A 17,758-nucleotide genomic window follows, 5' to 3' on the forward strand; every position below is an offset into this window, starting at 1 on the left:
AGTTGAGTCGCTTAGTCATGTCGGACTCTTTGCGACCCCATGGACTGCAGCATGCCAGGCCTCCCTGTCCATCAGCAACTCCTAGAGTTTACCCAAAATCATCTTCATCGAGTCAGTTATGCCATCCAACCATCTCAACCTCTGTCATCCCCTTCCGTTCAATTCTATTTAACTCATTAGTGAATGGGAAAAGTGAAAGTGAAGTTGCTCAATCATATCTGACTCTTTGCAACCCCATGGACTGCTAGGCTTCCCGTCCTTGGAATTTTCCAGGCAAGAGTACTAGAGCGGGTTGCCATTTCCTTCTCCAGGGGATCTTCCTGACCCAGGGATCAAACCCCGGTCTCCCACATTGCAGGCAGACGCTTTACCATGTGAGCCACCAGGGAAGCTATCAGACAGTAAAACCAGTTTTAAAAGCAACTGAGTTTGCCTGGACTATCAGAAATTTTCCTTTAAAAAAATCAAAGAATATTAGAATAAGATTTCTAAGGTACACAAATGGTGAAAGTCCTATAAGACAATAAAACCATAACCTTTGTAGCTGTGTTTTCTACTGGACATAAATATACAAGTCAACATGGAACTTCACAGGGCCTGGCCTTAAGTTAAATAGCAAATGCAAACACATACAATAAAATTATTTTCCCCTATCATCCATCTAGCATATATCAGCAAATGCATGAAAAGAGATTCTCAATTATTGCTGCCATCAATGGAGAATCAATTATCAGTCATGTGCAGCACAGAACTAATCTTTCCCAAGAACTAAAAACAAAAGCAAAGACCCAAATACAGAACATCAAGAACAATAAGAAAATAAAACCAGAGAGCCAGCAAAGAAAAAATTCTGAGCCCCCAGGGAATCATTATTCTGAGAGCCATGCTTGGGTTTAAGTAGCTCTGAGATACACTTCTTCAGCAAAGTTTACCTGCTCCCTCAGCTGAGTCCACTCAAACAAGTATATGGGACCTCCAAAGCTGTCCAAGCATAATGTTTTGAAAGGTTAAAACCTGACTCTCATATAAACATAAAAGAAACATGTCAAGTATTTTATTTCATTTATATTAATTGATGAAGCAAGCAATAGGATGGTAAAGATGGTTCAAAGAGTAATTGAAGAGTTGAGAGTATGGGCTATCTAATAAAGAGCTAACAGGATAAAATGCTAGCTGAGGTAAAAAACTTCATGACCCAGATAATCACGATGGTGTGATCACTCACCTAGAGCCAGACATCCTGGAATGCAAAGTCAAGCAGGCCTTAGGAAGCATCACTACAAACAAAGCTAGTGGATGTGATGGAATTCCAGTTGAGCTATTTCAAATCTTAAAAGATGATGCTGTGAAAGTGCTGCACTCTTAGGATGACCCAGAGGGATGGGGTGGGGAAGGAGGTGGGAGGGGGGTTCAGAATGGGGAACACATGTAAACCCATGGCTGATTTATGTCAATGTATGGCAAAACCCACTACAATAATGTAAAGTAATTAGCCTTCAATTAAAATAAATAATTTTTTTTTAAAAAGAAAATAAAGTGCTGCACTCAATATGCCAGCAAATTTGGAAAACTCTGCAGTGGCCACAGGACTGGAAAAGGTCAGTTTTCATTCCAGTCCCAAGAAAGGCAATGCCAAACAATGCTCAAACTACCACACAATTGCACTCATCTCACACGTTAGTAAAGTAATGCTCAAAATTCTCCAAGACAGGCTTCAACAGTATGTGAACTGGGAACTTCCAGACGTTCAAGCTGGATTTAGAAAAGGCAAAGGAACCAGAGATCAAACTGCCAACATCCGTTGAATCATTGAAAATGCAAGAGAGTTCCAGAAAAACATCTATTTCTGCTTTATTGATTACGCCCAAGCCTAAAGCTGAAACTCCAGTACTTTGGCCACCTCATGCGAAGAGTTGACTCATTGGAAAAGACTCTGATGCTGGGAGGGATTGGGGGCAAGAGAAAAAGAGGACGACAGAGGATAAGATGACTGCATGACATCACCGACGCAATGGACGTGAATTTGAGTGAACTCCGGGAGATGGTGATGGACAGGGAGGCCTGGTGTGCTGTGATTCATGGGGTCGCAAAGAGTCGGACATGAATGAGCGACTGAACTGAACTGAAACCTTTGACTGTGTGGATTACAACAAACTGTTGAAAATTCTTCAAGAGGTGGGAATACCAGACCACCTGATCTGCCTCTTGAGAAATCTGTATGCAGGTCAGGAAGCAACAGTTAGAACTGGACATGGAAAAACAGACTGGTTCCAAACAGGAAAAGGAGTACATCAAGGCTGTATATTGTCACCGTGCTTATTTAACTTCTATGCAGAGTACATCATGAGAAATGCTGGGCTGGAGGAAGCAAAAGCTGGAATCAAGATTGCTGGAAGAAATATCAATAACCTCAGATATGCAGATGACACCACCCTTATGGCAGAAAATGAAAAACTAAAGAGCCTCTTGATGAAAGTGAAAGAGGAGAGTGAAAAAGTTGGCTTAAAGCTCAACATTCAGAAAACTAAGATCATGGCATCTGGTCCCATCACTTCATTGCAAATAGATGGGGAAACAGTGGAAACAGTGAGAGACTATTTTGGGGGTGGGGGGGCTCCAAGACTCTGCAGCTGGTGAATGCAGCCATGAAATTGAAAAATGCTTGCTCCTTGGAAGAAAAGTTATGACCAACCTAGACAGCATATTAAAAAACAGAGACATGATCTTTGCCAACAAAGATCCATCTAGTCAAAGCTATGGTTTTTCCAGTAGTCATGTATGGATGTGAGAGTTGGACTATAAAGAAAGCTGAGTGCCAAAGAATTGATGCTTTTGAACTGTGGTATTGGAGACAACTCTTGAGAGTCCCTTGGACTGCAAGGAGATCCAACTAGTCCATCCTAAAGGAGATCAGTCCTGGGTGTTCATTGGAAGGACTGACGTTGAAGCTGAAACTCCAATGCTTTGGGCACCTGATGTGAAAATGTTATTGGGAATGGCCACCTGATTAGAAAAGACACTGATGCTGGGAAAGATTGAAGGCGGGAGGAGAAGGGGATGACAGAGGTTGAGACGGTTGGATGGCATCACTGACTCAATGGAGATGAGTTTGGGTAAACTCCAGGAGTTGGTGATGTACAGGGAGGCCTGGCGTGCTGCAGTCCATGGGGTTGCAAAGAGTCAAACACGACTAAGCAACTCAACTGAACTGAACTGAAAGTAAAAATTTTTTTAAAAGTCAGTGTACTACAGAATAATATGTTAAATCTTTGGGATTATTTTTTCCATCTGACAGAAATTTACAAGCTCAGGGTAGAACCTCACAATGTCTAAGCTCTAATCATATAGTAAGTAGCAAAGTCAAACATACATATTAGAATGTTAAATTCTAGAATTTTAAATAATCCTTTGATAATCCTGTGAAACACAGATATTGAAAGGACATGCCTAGAATATTAAATAAACCTTGGATGAGCTTGTGAAACAACATTGAAAGGATATGCATTTATCCTCCAGCCATACTTCCAAACTTTGGGTGACTTTTAATTCAGAGCTCAGATGATATTTAAAGCCATGAAACTGGATGAGATGGTTCATGAGTTGCCTAAAACTAGGAATGATTAAGCAATCCCTCCACCTTTTTGTTTCCACAAATGGCTAAGGGACTAACCATGAACGACAACTTCATTCTCACATAGTCTAAGAGCTGCCGCCACTCTTCCTCAATGACTTTCTTGTTTTACAAAAACCCAGTTTTCTTCCTCTTCTTTGAGACTTTCCTCATTACTAAACATTCTCTGTATTATAATAGTCTGAATAAAATAATCTCTTTAGCTTTCTAGTGCATTTTGTCTTTGACAATCACTTAGGCATCATAAAGAAAGAAGAGTCTGCTTTTTCTATGAAGCCTTCCATTCTTTGCCCCATTTCCCCAAGTGCATTTTTAATGTAAATTATTATATTCATTTCTAAAATGTAATAAATACAAAACAGAGAAAAAGGCATCCAGTGAAAAATGTCTCCTTTTCTCCTCCTCCTTCTGCTGTCTATTTTACCTCCCAAAGCAACAATTTTTTTCATTCTTTTCAATAACTTCAATGTGTTCCATTGTGTGGATGAAGCATAATTTATTTTACTGTTCCCTACTGATAGCCAAACTTGCTCCTTGGAAGAAAAACTATTACAAACCTAGACAGTATATTTTTTGCCAACATATATCCATCCAGTCAAAGATATGGTTTTTCCAGTAGTCATGTATGGTTGTAGAGTTGGACCATAAAGAAGGCTGATTACCAAAGAACTGATGCTTTTCAAATTGTGGTGCTGGAGAAGATTCTTGAAAGTCCTGTGGACTGCAAGGTGATCCAACCACTCAATCCTAAAGGAAATCAGTCTTGATTATTCATTGGAAGGACTGATGCTGAAGCTGAAACTCCAATACTTTGGCCACTTGATGAAAGTGCTGAATCACTAGAAAAGACCCTGATGCTGGGAAAGACAGAGGGCAAGAGGAGAAGGGGATGACAGAGGATGAGATGGTTGGATGGCATCACTGACTCGATGGACATGAGTTTGGGCAAGCTCTGGGAGTTGGTGATGGACAGAGAAGCCTGGATTGCTGCAGTCCATGGGGCCACAGTCAGACATGACTGAGTGACTGAACTGAACTGAGAAGTCGGTGATCAAGAAGCAAAGAGGCTTCAGGTAAGACCCAGATAGGATTATAGTCAATATCTTGTAATAACCTCTGTGGACAAAGAATGCTGCCTGTCATATCAGTAAATGAAGGATGTCACAGTCATCACCGATTTCAGTCACCTTGAGGGAGAGCCCTGAGGGAACTCAGGAAAGAAACAAAGAATGCCTGCCATCTAGTGGTTCCCAGTCTGCAGCCACCCTGCAAGGGTGCAGCTTTAGGAAACTCAGGATGTGAAAACATAAGATACTGGCCCCAGATAGCTGAGTTCAGTTCAGTTCAATCGCATAGTCATGTCCGACTCTTTGCAACCCCATGGACTGCAGCATGCCAGGCTTCCCTGTCCATCATCAACTCCTAGAGTTTGCTCAGACTCATGTCCATTGAGTCGGTGATGCCATCCAACCATCTCATCCTCTGCTGTCCCCTTCTCCTCCTGTCCTCAATCTTTCCCAGCATCAAGGTCTTTTCCAATGAGTCAACTGTTGACATCAGGTGGCTGAAGTATTGGACTTGAGCATCTTCTTTCCAATGAATATTCAGGGTTGACTTCCTTTAGGATTGATGGTCTGATCTCCTTGCAGTCCAAGGAACTCTCAAGAGTCTTCTCCAGAAAAATGTTATATTTAACCTGAGATATCTAGTTCTTTTTTATTAACAGTAACCTTTTATTCAACCATCTGCTCTTTGTTGCAAAACTCATATTTCCAAGCTCCCCTCTTGCCTCTGCAAAGATGTTTTCTCAGTGTTACTTGAGATGCTGCCTCCCAGGCTTGATGTCCTAAAAATGTCCACTGAATGAAACATATCTCTCAACTTTTAGGTGGTGTGTGTTTCCCAGTTGACACCTGTAATGAAAAAGAATCTGATAAAGGATATATATATATGATCAAACACAACATTGTAAATCAGCTATACTTCAATTTTTAAAAAAATTTCAAATAAAAAACAAGAAAAGAAAACCCAGATAAGGAACACCCTCACCCCACCAAAAAATGCTATAGGCTTTTGAAATATAACCTCTGAGGCTCCCTCCTGTTCATTGCAGCACTTTACACCATTCATCTACATTTTGCTCCCTGAATTCTTGCCTTTGAGAACTAACTGATGAGAAGAACGTTTCTGGTACACTCACCCCAACTCTGTCCTAATGGGAGTAGGGTGAGGAAACCTGAGGGCAATTTTCCCAGGCCCTCCCTGTCTTCAGAGACCCCCAAGTGGGTCCTTTTGAGACAACGGCCAAATTTGTCCCAACCCAGAGCAAAGGAACCTGTAGTTGGAACAGCTCTGGTGACAGACTGCTTCTTTTCTGAACTTCTGTGTCCCAGGCCCAGGGTAAAATGAAGAACAATGGTGGGGAGGTGCTTGGGGGCAGTTTAAGGGTGGTGCCTCATTACATGTCACAAAAGCAAACTTTTCCAACAGTACTCAGGCAGTCCAGAAAATGACCTCTTGATTTTGGCCTTTCACTCACCCTGATAATGGACAGGATGCTCGGCAGAGACATTATTGAAAATAAGGCCAATTTAAATGCCACAAGAGCAGGGAATTTCAGAGCCAGAAGGGACCTTTCAAGATCAACTTATTCTGCCCTCTCATTTTACAGATGTGAAAACAAGCTCAGAGATGGGGATGGATGGCTGGCATCACAGAGCATGTCCCCACACTCCATGCTCAGGTCTCCCAAGCCATGCAGCCCTGGAACTGAATGCACATGGAGTTCCAAATAGGCAGAGACCAGCCATCATAGTTGTCCCATGGACGCCAGACTCAGAATGACCCTACCTGTGAAACTTCCAAAGCAAAGCTCCCCCCACTAAGTCTGGACTTTGCCTCTGTGCTCAGTTCGACCTCTGGGGGTCAAAAGGACCTCAGATCTCTCAGGTTCCTTTCCAGGGTGGCTGAAGGCCAGGAGACATGTCAAGGGAACCTGAGCCAAAGGCTGATCTCTGAGCATCAGAATATTTCCTGCCTTATCAGTAAACAAAGGAAGTCACAGTCACCAGGAATTGCTGTCATCCCAAGGGTGAGCCCTGAAGGAATTCAGGAAGGAAACAAAGAATGCCTGCCATCTAGTGGTCATCAGACTGCAGCTACTCCCTACGGTGAACCCTGCTGCTGCTGCTGTTGCTGCTGCTGCTGCTGCTGCTGCTAAGTCGCTTCAGTCATGTCCAACTCTGTGCAACCCCATAGATGGCCTCCAACCAGGGATTCTGGTGGGATCCCTGGGATTCTCCAGGCAAGAACACTGGAGTGGGTTGCCATTTCCTTCTCCAATGCATGAAGCTGAAAAGTGAAAGTGAAGTCGTTCAGTCGTGTTCGACTCTTAGCGACCCCATGGACTGCAGCCGACCAGGCTCCTCCATTCATGGGATTTTCCAGGCAAGAGTACTGGAGTGGGGTGCCATTGCCTTCTCCGGGGGAACCCTGAGGAAACTCCAATATGAAAACACAAGATATTGGCCCCAGACAGCTGAGGAGCATATCAAAGGAATGATTTCAGTGAGCCCAGACTCTTGCATCTTCCCATGAATAGAAAAGCACTACATTCCTTAACTTGGGATATCTGATTTTCTTTAACAATCATCTTTTGATGTTCCACCTACCTGCCCTTTGCTGCAAAACTTCTGTATAACTTAGCTCCCCTGCGGACTCCTCAGAGAAATTCTTTCAGGGTTACTTGAGATGCTTTCTCCAGGGCTTGAAGTCTTAAAACTTCCCACCAAATAAAACATGATTCTCAAATTCAGGTTGAGAATATTTTTCAAGTCAACACCTCCATGTCAGATGAACTGGGTACATGGGGAGCTAGTCTGAAACCTTCTCCAGAAAGCTGTTTTCAGTCCCTGGGTGGAAGATGTCACCCTCTTCCCAATCCCTCGTTTGTCATGTGCTTCATCTTATCCTATCCTATCTAATTTGGGACATCATATTTACAGTCAGTTAAGTTTTGAAAACCAGTGAACACACCTAGCTCCCTCTAATCCTCAAACCAGCCCTAGGAGGGGATGATTCAGATGATGCTCCCATTAAACAGCCCTTCAAGGAGAGAAGTGTAAGCCATGGCATGTCAGTGGAGAAAGGAATGCCAGGGGGACATTCGCCTGCCAACAGAGAGGGGAAGTTCCTGCTCCTATGATGGGAAGAGCAGCAACTGTCCTGCACCCTGGAGCCCTGGCAGATCTCCCTGGAGCTGCTGCCAAAGACATGTGGCTTCCATCAGATGGGTGAGTGCTTTCCCACTGGGAGCAGCTAAGACTCCAAGGCAGGGAGGGACTCCTATCGAACTTGCATCCTTGGTAAGTTTCTCAGCAAGACCAGGGACCTTTATGTCCCAAGGAATGCCTGCCTCTCCCAGCAGCTCTCTTGCTGAAACTTTCCTGTTAATGAGCCTGGAGTGAGGCACAAGGAGCAGGGAAAAGGAGAGAGAAGACTCCGCACTCCGAGCAGGTATACCTGAAGCCTGAGGAGCAGGTTTCAAAGGGACCCCAGGATGACCTCAACCCTCCTTGGTCCATGTCCCACCTGAAAGAGCTCCTAAAAGAGCTTTCAGAGTGAAAGGCTCAGGGGCCATCTGCTTTACATAAGTTGTAAAAGTTAATAGAAAAGCAGAAGCTTAGGCTGCAGGAAAATGGGGCAACTACCAACACTTTTATTTTTTATTTAGTATCCTTGATGATAATACACAGAAACCTCAGCCCAGCAGCCCCCCACCCACACATCCACCCACCCACATCAGGCCCGTGTGTTAGTCCCCTCCACTGTTTGTGATCCCATGGATTGTAGCCTGCCAGGCTCCTCTGTCCATGGGATTGTCCATGCAGGAATACTGGAGTGGGTATCCATTCCCTTCTCTAGGGGATCTTCCTGACTCAGGGATCAAACCCAGGTCTACTGCACTGCAGGCAGATTCTTTACCTTGTCTGAGCCACCAGGGAAGCCCAGGCCCCTCAGTACTTCCCCCTTTTGTCTTCCATTGTTCTAATCCCTCCCAGGGCTTCCTCCGGTCCTACCTCAGATGTCCTCCTCCCAGCCATCCTCCATTCTTGCTGGTCTGTATACTGTGTCTTCCTGTTGTGCAGCCATCCCTCCCCCCACGCCTCTGATTGTTGTGCTGGAGAGCAGGGTATTCCTCTGTCTCCTTGCCTTCCTGTTGTATCCCCTGAACCTAAAACAAAGCCTACCCTGGCACACCTGCTGATCCAGTAAGCATTTCTCAACTTGTGCTTTGCACTTGTTAATTCATTTAACCCTCCTCATCACCCTATAAGAAAGACACTACTATCATCTGTTCTGCAGATGAGAAATCTGGGGCCTCCAGATGATGGCTAACTTGCCCAGGATCCACCCTGATAGTGAGGATGCAGAGGGGAGGCCTGACACCACCCCAGGTGGGAGCAGTCCAGAAGTCACACACACTCTTAACACTACAACTTCTCTGCAGTCCTGAGTGCTTATAAATAGAATCCTTTGAAGGATTTAAAAAGGATTTAATTTAAAAAGACAGTTGTAGGGACTTCTCTGGTGTTCCAGAGGTTTAGAATTCACCTACAATGCAGGGGACATAGGTTTGATCCTTTCTCTGGTGAGATTCCACATGCCACTGGGCAGCTAAGCCCATGTGCACAGCTACTGAACCCCTACTCTGGAGACCATGAGTCACAACAAGAAAGGCAGCCATACCTAGAGAGTAGCCCCTGCTCACTGCAACCAGAGAAAGCCCAGTGAAGCAACAAAGGCCCAACGCAACCAAAACAAAAAAGACAGTTGTAGCATATAAAAGGTGAAAATCTCCTATTTGTTCAAGCACCAGTAAATAGCTTTCACATCATGCACAAAACATCAACTAAACTGGCACCTCATGCAGACACACCATGGGGTGGATGTGCTTGTTTTTACCATAAACTGGATTATTTTATTTCTGTGACATTCAATTTTCATTTTTTAAACTATCTCTTGGTAAGTTCTCTGTTTTGGCAATTTTACATTGGATGACTTCCATCACTCTCATTCAACTTCTCCAATCTTACAATGGCTGCTCACTTCATTTAATTGACATTTCTTTACATTTACTCATAGCTTTGTTACTTATATAACTACTTTAGCTTCACCGCAAGCAATACCATCAATAAATTTCAACTTTCAAGGTGCAAGATACACACCTGCTAAGCGACATTAAAGTGAAACATGAACAGTATGTCTCTGGGTCATTTAAATAATCTTGCACACTACAATTGTCACCCGTGCCATTCCCTGAAAAATGCCTGCACACTGTTGTGGCTTTGGTTTTTTGTTTTAGCATTTTGTAACAGCTTTCTTGAGGTATGATTAATATGCAACAAAGTTCATTCACTGTAAGTATACAGTTTTGTGATTCTTTACTCAATCTTTTTTATTGATTTCTGCAACTATTACCACAATCCAATTTTAAGTGTTCCGTTATGATAAAAAATTTCCTGCATGCCCATTTGCAGTCAAACTTCACTCTCTCATTTAGGCACAGACCACCATTGGTCTGCTTTCTGTCTCTATGGATGTTCCTTTTCTGGAGATTTCATATAAATGGTAGCACTGGAATGCTCATGTGTTAAGTTTAACTCTGCTATCAAAAAGTTACTATACAACCCAGCAATTCACTCCTAGGTACATAACAAAAAGCATGAAAAGCATATGTTCATGAAAAAACTTACACATGTAATATTCATGCTAGTATTATTCCTAATAGCCAACAAGTGGAAACAACCCAAATGTCCATCAAATGGACAAATAAAATGTAGTACAGCTATAAAGAGCTTCCCAGGTGACGCTAGATAAAGAACCTGCCTTCCAGTGCAGGAAACTTAAAGAGATGTGAGTTTGATCCCTGGGCCTGGAAGAGGGCATGGCAACCCACTCCAGTATTCTTGCCTGGAGAATCCCATGGACAGAGGAGCCTGGTGGGCTACAGTCCATAGGACTGCACGACTAAAGTGACTTAGCACACACTCATAGCTATGCAGTGTGATATTATTCAGCCATAAAAAGAAAAAAGTGAAAGAAGCCAGACACAAAGGCCGTATCATGCAGCCTAGCACTCTTCCTCTTCCCCAGTGCCAGTTCAAGGCCACAGCTGATAAGAGGGTGGCTTGGTTTAAGGCCCTGCTGTGTTGAAATTCTTTATGATTTGGTCTTTGAAGGCAGGCTGCCATCCATGGGGTCGCACAGAGTCAGACACGACTGACGCAACTTAGCAGCAGCGGCAGCAGCAGCAGCAGCAGGAGCAGCAGCAGGACAATGAAGCATGCCTATGAACAGAGATCTATGCACTGTTGTGCATTATGTGTCCCGTGTTCCTTGCCACCCCATTTGTACACAATCAGCAATATCTCTTGGGCCCACAAGGCATGCTAATGCTAGGTAGCTTCAGTCGTGTCCAACTCTGTGTGACCCCATGGACAGCAGCCCACCAGGCTCCTCCGTCCACAGGATTCTCCAGGCAAGAATACTGGAGTGGGGTGCCATTTCCTTCTCCATAAGGCTTGGGAATTCAGTAAAACTCAAAGTTGAATTCAAGGTAAGCTGTTAGCTTAGGACTGAGTAAGGAGAGACAAGGAAGAGAAAGATAGGGAGACCCATTACTCCTTCAATCCTTTCTTGTCAGTAAGCAGAAGATAGAATGTCATTTCAAGAAGTGAAATAAAAATAGTTGAGCTAGTTTTGTGTAGTGTTTCCACTGTTACAACAAGAATGAAGTCCCTGTGTGTTTATGAGCTACCAAATGAGGATCGTGTGGGATTTTGGCAATTCTGTATTTGAGTGAAATGTTCTTTTATCTGCATTTAAAACCAGCATTGCATAATAAAAAAGTGAATAGAAAGCCCATGCTAATAATTTAGGTTTTTAATTTTTCTTTACTTAGAATGACATTGACTAGCAAAACAAAAAACAAACAAACAAAAACACAAAATCCACCATGACAAGTCATGAGAAAGATCGCAGAAGAGTGGGAAAGCCTTGCATTTATGCTTTTAGCTTTAGTATCTTTAACTTTCTTGCTTGTTTGAACAAGAGTCCCTACGTTTTTTGTTTTTTTTTTCGCTCTGTGCCCTTCAAATTATGTAGCAGACCCTGTCCTTGAAACTGTGACCCATTATTCTCGGAGCATGCACCTCCAGCAATACTCACTCCCCTCCCTCCGCCCACCCGGTCCCACCCCACTCCACCTGGGGGCCACAGGTGAGGTCTGGTATAAGAATGCACCTGGGGGCACCAGAATCATGAACGCTGCCCCTGCTGCACTCTGGCTCTCCCATGTGCCTGAAAACTTGTACTCCTCCCTTTGCAGCTTTCTGCCTCTCCCCCTCCATTTAGGGCACATTCTCCGGAGAAGAAAACGGCAAGCCACTCCAGTACTCTTGCCTAGAAAATCCCATGGACAGAGGAGCCTGGTAGGCTGCAGTCCAGGGGGTCGCTACTAGTCGGACACGACTGGGCGACTTCACTTTCACTTTTCACTTTCATGCATTGGAGGAGGAAATGGCAACCCACTCCAGTGTTCTTGCCTGGAGAATCCCAGGGATGGCGGAGCCTGGTGGGCTGCCGTCTATGCGGTCGCACAGAGTCGGACACGACTGAAGTGACTTAGCAGCAGCAGCAGCAGCAGCACTTGTCTCTCAGTATGAAACCCTATCTTACCCACAAGTCCCTGAGTTCTCTAAGGCACACATCTCTTTATGCTTAAGATCTAGAGGAGGGCCTAGAACAGGAGCAGGTCACAGAAATGTATGAATGAATTGAGTATATCAATGAATAAAAAGTAAAAGTGTGGCTTGCCGTAATCCTTCATTCCTTCAGCAAGCAAATCCTGACCAGCCCAGACTCTTGACGAGGGACATTTCTTGCAGAAGTAGACTCAACTCTAGTCTGACCAGTCCCAGATAGCATGCCAGTTTCCACCAACTTCTCCCCAGCAGTGTGCTAGTGGAGACCACCAGCACCTCTTTGTTACTTTACAAGTGTGAAACTCTCCCTGACCACCCTGGGTTCTGGGCCCTCCTGGTTCTTGGAAAGTCACTGCTCTTTTATTAAAAGGGGTTTCATTCCACCTCTCTTGCACTATTTCCAAGAGCTTCAACCTTTCTGGGATCATGAACCCCTTGGTAAGTCTGGTGAACACTATGGACCTTCTCTCAGAATCATGTTTTATATGTACAAAATACATAGCATCTTAAAGAACCCAATTCTACTGAAAAGAAAAAAAGAAAGTGAAGTCGCTCAGTTGTGTCCAACTCTTTGTAACCCCATGGACTGTAGCCTACCAGGCTCCTCCATCCATGGAATTTTCTAGGCAAGAGTACTGGAGTGGGTTTCCATTTCCTTCTCCAGGGGATCTTCCCGACTCAGGGATAGAACCAGGGTCTTCCGCATTGCAGGTAGACGCTTTACCGTCTGAGCAACCAGTTACCAAATATTTTAAAATCAATTTTCAATATAGAAATAAATATACTGCTTTATAAACACATTAATAACAAGATCCAGAAGCATATCTAATAATTACCGTAATTTTTTTAAATACTAAGGGGCATAAATGATAAAAAGTATTTACAACTATGATGCGATGTGAAAACATCTGTAATTTCTATTGGCAGTGAAGTCACAGGTCCTGTTAATCCTACTGGGGTCTGTTGCCTGCATTAAGAGTTGAAATAAAGACTCTATTTCACTTAGTGACTAGGAAAAATATGAATTCTGTTCTTTTTTTCCCATCCAGGTTCACAGAACCGCCCCCTCACCTCCAAAGAATTCTCTTCCAAGATTGCAACTACAGATTATTGACAGTAGAGGGCGCCAACAGCAAGGGGTTCCCTCTGCCTGCTGGGACCAGAACCAGAACCGGCAGAACTGTGTCCTCAAGCTTTGACAGAAGAGTTTCCTTCTGTCACATTGTGAATATCATTATTAGAAAAACTAAGAATGCTCTTATCTAGATGATCGTTATTTAGCTAAAATTATTATTTTATCTAAAAGATTCATCTAAGTGATTTCTTCAATGAGACAAGAAATTACCCATACGGTTTGAAAGGATTCTATCCAGGTGAGAGAGTTTGTCATGCCGGGTACCTCCTCACCTATTACTTCCTGGTTTTCCCCCTTGTTGCCTAACACCCATCACCAGTGTCAATTGTGTTTTATTTCTTACTGCAAATTCTGGGCTTTGTCCACACATCCCTTTGAGCTTGGTTAAAGGAGTAAGCAGAGAAGAAATGGACAACTTTCTGATGTTCTGGAAGGAGGTGTTGTCGGGGTTACTGATGAAGGGTGTATCAACAATCCTGGAGAGAGATGATGGCGGCAATAGTGTTGGATGGAGCTACCCTGTGGGCTTGTGAGTTGAACAGCGTTCAGGGAGGATGCTGGCAGCAGTTCCTGAAGGCAAAGAAAATGTGATGTATCTATAGATACAGGTTCCCACAATGGTGCCCATGCCTAGTATAATCCTTTTCCCGTGAGTGGCTATTACTGGATGTCACTCCCAGGATCATGTTACTTTTTATAGAAGCAGAGATTTTGCAGAGGTAATTAAGGTCATTGGTCAGTTGGCTTTGAGCTAATCAAAAAGGGAATCATCTGGGTGGGCCTGACTTAATTGGTGGGACCCTTTAGAAGAAGGTCGATTCTTAGAGAGAGGCCTTACCATGACCTCCAAGGAGGAGTAAACTACCCTACTGTGAGAGGGCCAGTGAACCAGCAGAGGGGCTCTTAGAGGAGCCCCCAGCCAACAGCTAACAAGGAAATGGGGATTTCTGTCCTACAACAGCAAGGAACTGAACTCTGTCAACAGCTAGTGAGGATGGGATAGAACCTGAGCCTGCTGCCATGTAGCAGCAACAGCCAACACCTTGATTTTACCTGGTAAGCCATGAGGAGAGGACCTTGCTAACCTGTCGCCAGGCTCCTGACTCACAAAAACTATATGGTAATAAATTTGTGTTGTTTTAAGCCACTAAACTTGTGGAAATTTGTTATGCAGTAATAAAAAACTACTGCAGTGGTTTTTCTCATTAATTAGCTCATATACTTTATAATTTTTGTGCAAAGATATCTTTATTGTGTACTCTTACACGTGCAAAACTCTTAAGTGCACAACTAAGTGAATACATAAGTGTCTGTGTATGTGTGTGTCACCCAGATTAATACAGAACATTTCCAGCACCCAAAATACTTTCCTCATGCCACTTGTCAGTGTCAGTACTTCCTTCCCTGCAGTAACAAAATTTCTAACTTGTCACCACTGATTAGTTGTACTCATGCTTGAGTGTCATATGTATGAAATCAACAGAATTCAAACTGTTTTTTTGTTGTTGCTGTTTAGTCACAAAGTCATGTTTTGTTGGTTTTGTTTAGTTGCTAAGTCTGACTCTTTGCGACCCCGTGGACTGTAACCCACCAGGCTCCTCTGTCCGTGGGATTTCCCAGGCGAGAATACTGGGGTGGGGACTTCCCTGGTGGTCCAGTGGGTAGAAGACTGAGCTCCCAATGCAGGGAGCCTGAGTTTGATCCCTGGACAGGGGACTAGATCCCACGTGCTACACAAAGGCCTGGCACAGCCAAATAAATAACAATTAAAAAAAAAATAATAGAGTGGGTTGCCATTTCCTTCTCCAATGCATGAAAGTGAAGAGTGAAAGGGAAGTCACTCAGTCATGTCCGACTCTTCGTGACCCCATGGACTGCAGCCTACCAGACTCCTCCGTCCAAGGGATTTTCCAGGCAAAAGTACTGGAGTGGGGTGCCATTACCTTCTCCGTAGCTTTGACTAGATGGACCTTTGTTGGCAAAGTAATGTCTCTGCTTTTTAATACGCTGTCTAGGTTGGTCATAACTTTTCTTCCAAGGATCAAGCATCTTTTAATTTCATGGCTGCAGTCACCACCTGCAGTGATTTTGGAACCCCCAAAATAAAGTCTATCACTCTTTCCATTGTTTCCCCATCTATTTGCCATGAAGTGATGGGACCAGAAGCCATCATCTTAGTTTTCTGAATGTTGAGCTTTAAGCCAGCTTTTTCACTCTTCTCTTTCACTTTCATCAAGAGGCTCTTTAGTTCTTCTTCACTTTCTGCCATAAGGGTGGTGTCATCTGCACATCTGAGGCTATTGATATTTCTCCCAGCAATCTTGATTCCAGCTTGTGCTTCATCCAGCCCAGCATTTCTCATGATGTACTCTGCATATAAGTTAAATAAAGTGAAAGTGAAGTCGCTCAGTCGTGTCCGACTCTTTGCAATCCCGTGGACTGTAGCCCACCAGGCTCTTCTGTCCATGGGATTCTCCAGGCAAGAATACTGAAGTGGGTTGCCATTTCCTTCCCCAGGGGATCTTCCCAACCCAGGGATCAAACCCATGTCTCCCGCATTGCAGGCAGACGCTTTAACCTATGAGCCACCAGGGAAGCCTTAAGTTAAATAAGCAGGGGACAATATATAGCATATAGCCTTAATACTCCTTTCCCAATTTGGAACCAGTCTGTTGTTCCATGTCCAGTTCTAACTATTGCTTCTTGATCTGCATACAGATTTCTCAGGAGGCAGGTCAGGTGGTCTGGTATTCCCATCTCTTTAAGAATTTTCAACAGTCTGTTGTGGTCCACAGTAGTCAAAGGCTTTGGCATAGTCAATAAAATAGATGTTTTTCTGGAATTCTCTTGCTTTTTCAAAGATCCAACAGATGCTGGCAATTTATTCTCTGGTTCCTATGCCTTTTCTAAATTCAGCTTGAACATCTGGAAGTTCACAGTTCACATACTGTTGAAGACTGGCTTGGAGAATTTCGAGCATTATTTTGCTAGCGTATGAGATGAGTGCAGTTCTGCTAGGCCACCAGGGAATTCCCCAGACTGAGGTATATTGAGAAAACTTTGAAGATTCCACTTTGTGCTCTATCCAAGTTGTGGTTATCAAAGGCTAAATTTGTAATAAACTGAGTATTCTTCAATATTGCAAAAGGATAATCAAGCTCCCGAAGACATATATATCATGTGTGCTGTATCCAAAAATGCATTTCCAAGAGTATCTGAGATTTTGCTTGCACTTGTATCCTAAACGTTTAGAAAGCTACTGTGATCTATAAATCAAGAAAATTGGTTGTCTTGACAATTTTTAAAAGTCAGAATTAAGACTTCCTTAATGAAGTTTCAAATTTTATACATTAAGATGTTTCTGAAAGGAAAACAAACTATTTCTAACATCTTTATACTCTAGAGAAATTGTTTCTCTCGCTCTCTATTTTTCATTTACTTTACAGGTAAAAGACTATTTCAACTCCATAATGTAAGAACTGTTAAGTGAAAATTGTCAAGTGAAAGGAAAGCCCTACACCTAAAAAAGACTTCGTGAACACTCATGTCTGTCCACGCTTAAAGATTTTAAACCTGCCCAGAAATCTACCTCAGTATCTGAAGTTTCCCTCTGTCTCCTCCTCTAATTAAGCTTGTCATAAGTTATGCACTGGCATGGAGATAGATAATTTAAAAAAAAAAAAAAGCTTAATTCAAATCTGTATCTGTAGCATGATCACAAGTAAAGACATAGCCTCACTGATATTGTTCAGTCTCTAAATCCTGTTGGACTCTTGAGACCCCATGGACTGCAGCATGCCAGGCTTCCCTGTCCTACACTATCTCCTGGAGTTTGCTTAAGCGCACGTCAGTTGAGTCAGTGATGCCATCCAACCATCTCATCCTCTGTCACCTCCTTCTCCACTGGTGCAGGTAAAAAACAACAGAAAATCAAACTGGAGATTAGTTCACCAAATATTGATGGTTATCTCTGAGTTTGGGGCTTGCGAGGGGATTTTTTTTCTATACATTTTTCTAGGATTTACTATTTTTTAAGAAATGGGTTTTTATGATTGGTGAGGGGCGGGGAGGCGGGGAGGTCTCCATATAGTGTGCAATCAAGCTTGTTTTGTCAAGGCCCTATACCTCCACCTGGAACATTTGTTTCAAGGGTGGAAACATCAGGCAACAAAACTGCAAGGATGGAGGCTTCTGAGATGGTGGCCACGCGATCGTTAATGAGCCACT

Source organism: Capricornis sumatraensis, chromosome 9, assembly GCF_032405125.1.
Source record: "Capricornis sumatraensis isolate serow.1 chromosome 9, serow.2, whole genome shotgun sequence".
NCBI classification, from domain to species: Eukaryota; Metazoa; Chordata; class Mammalia; order Artiodactyla; family Bovidae; genus Capricornis; species Capricornis sumatraensis.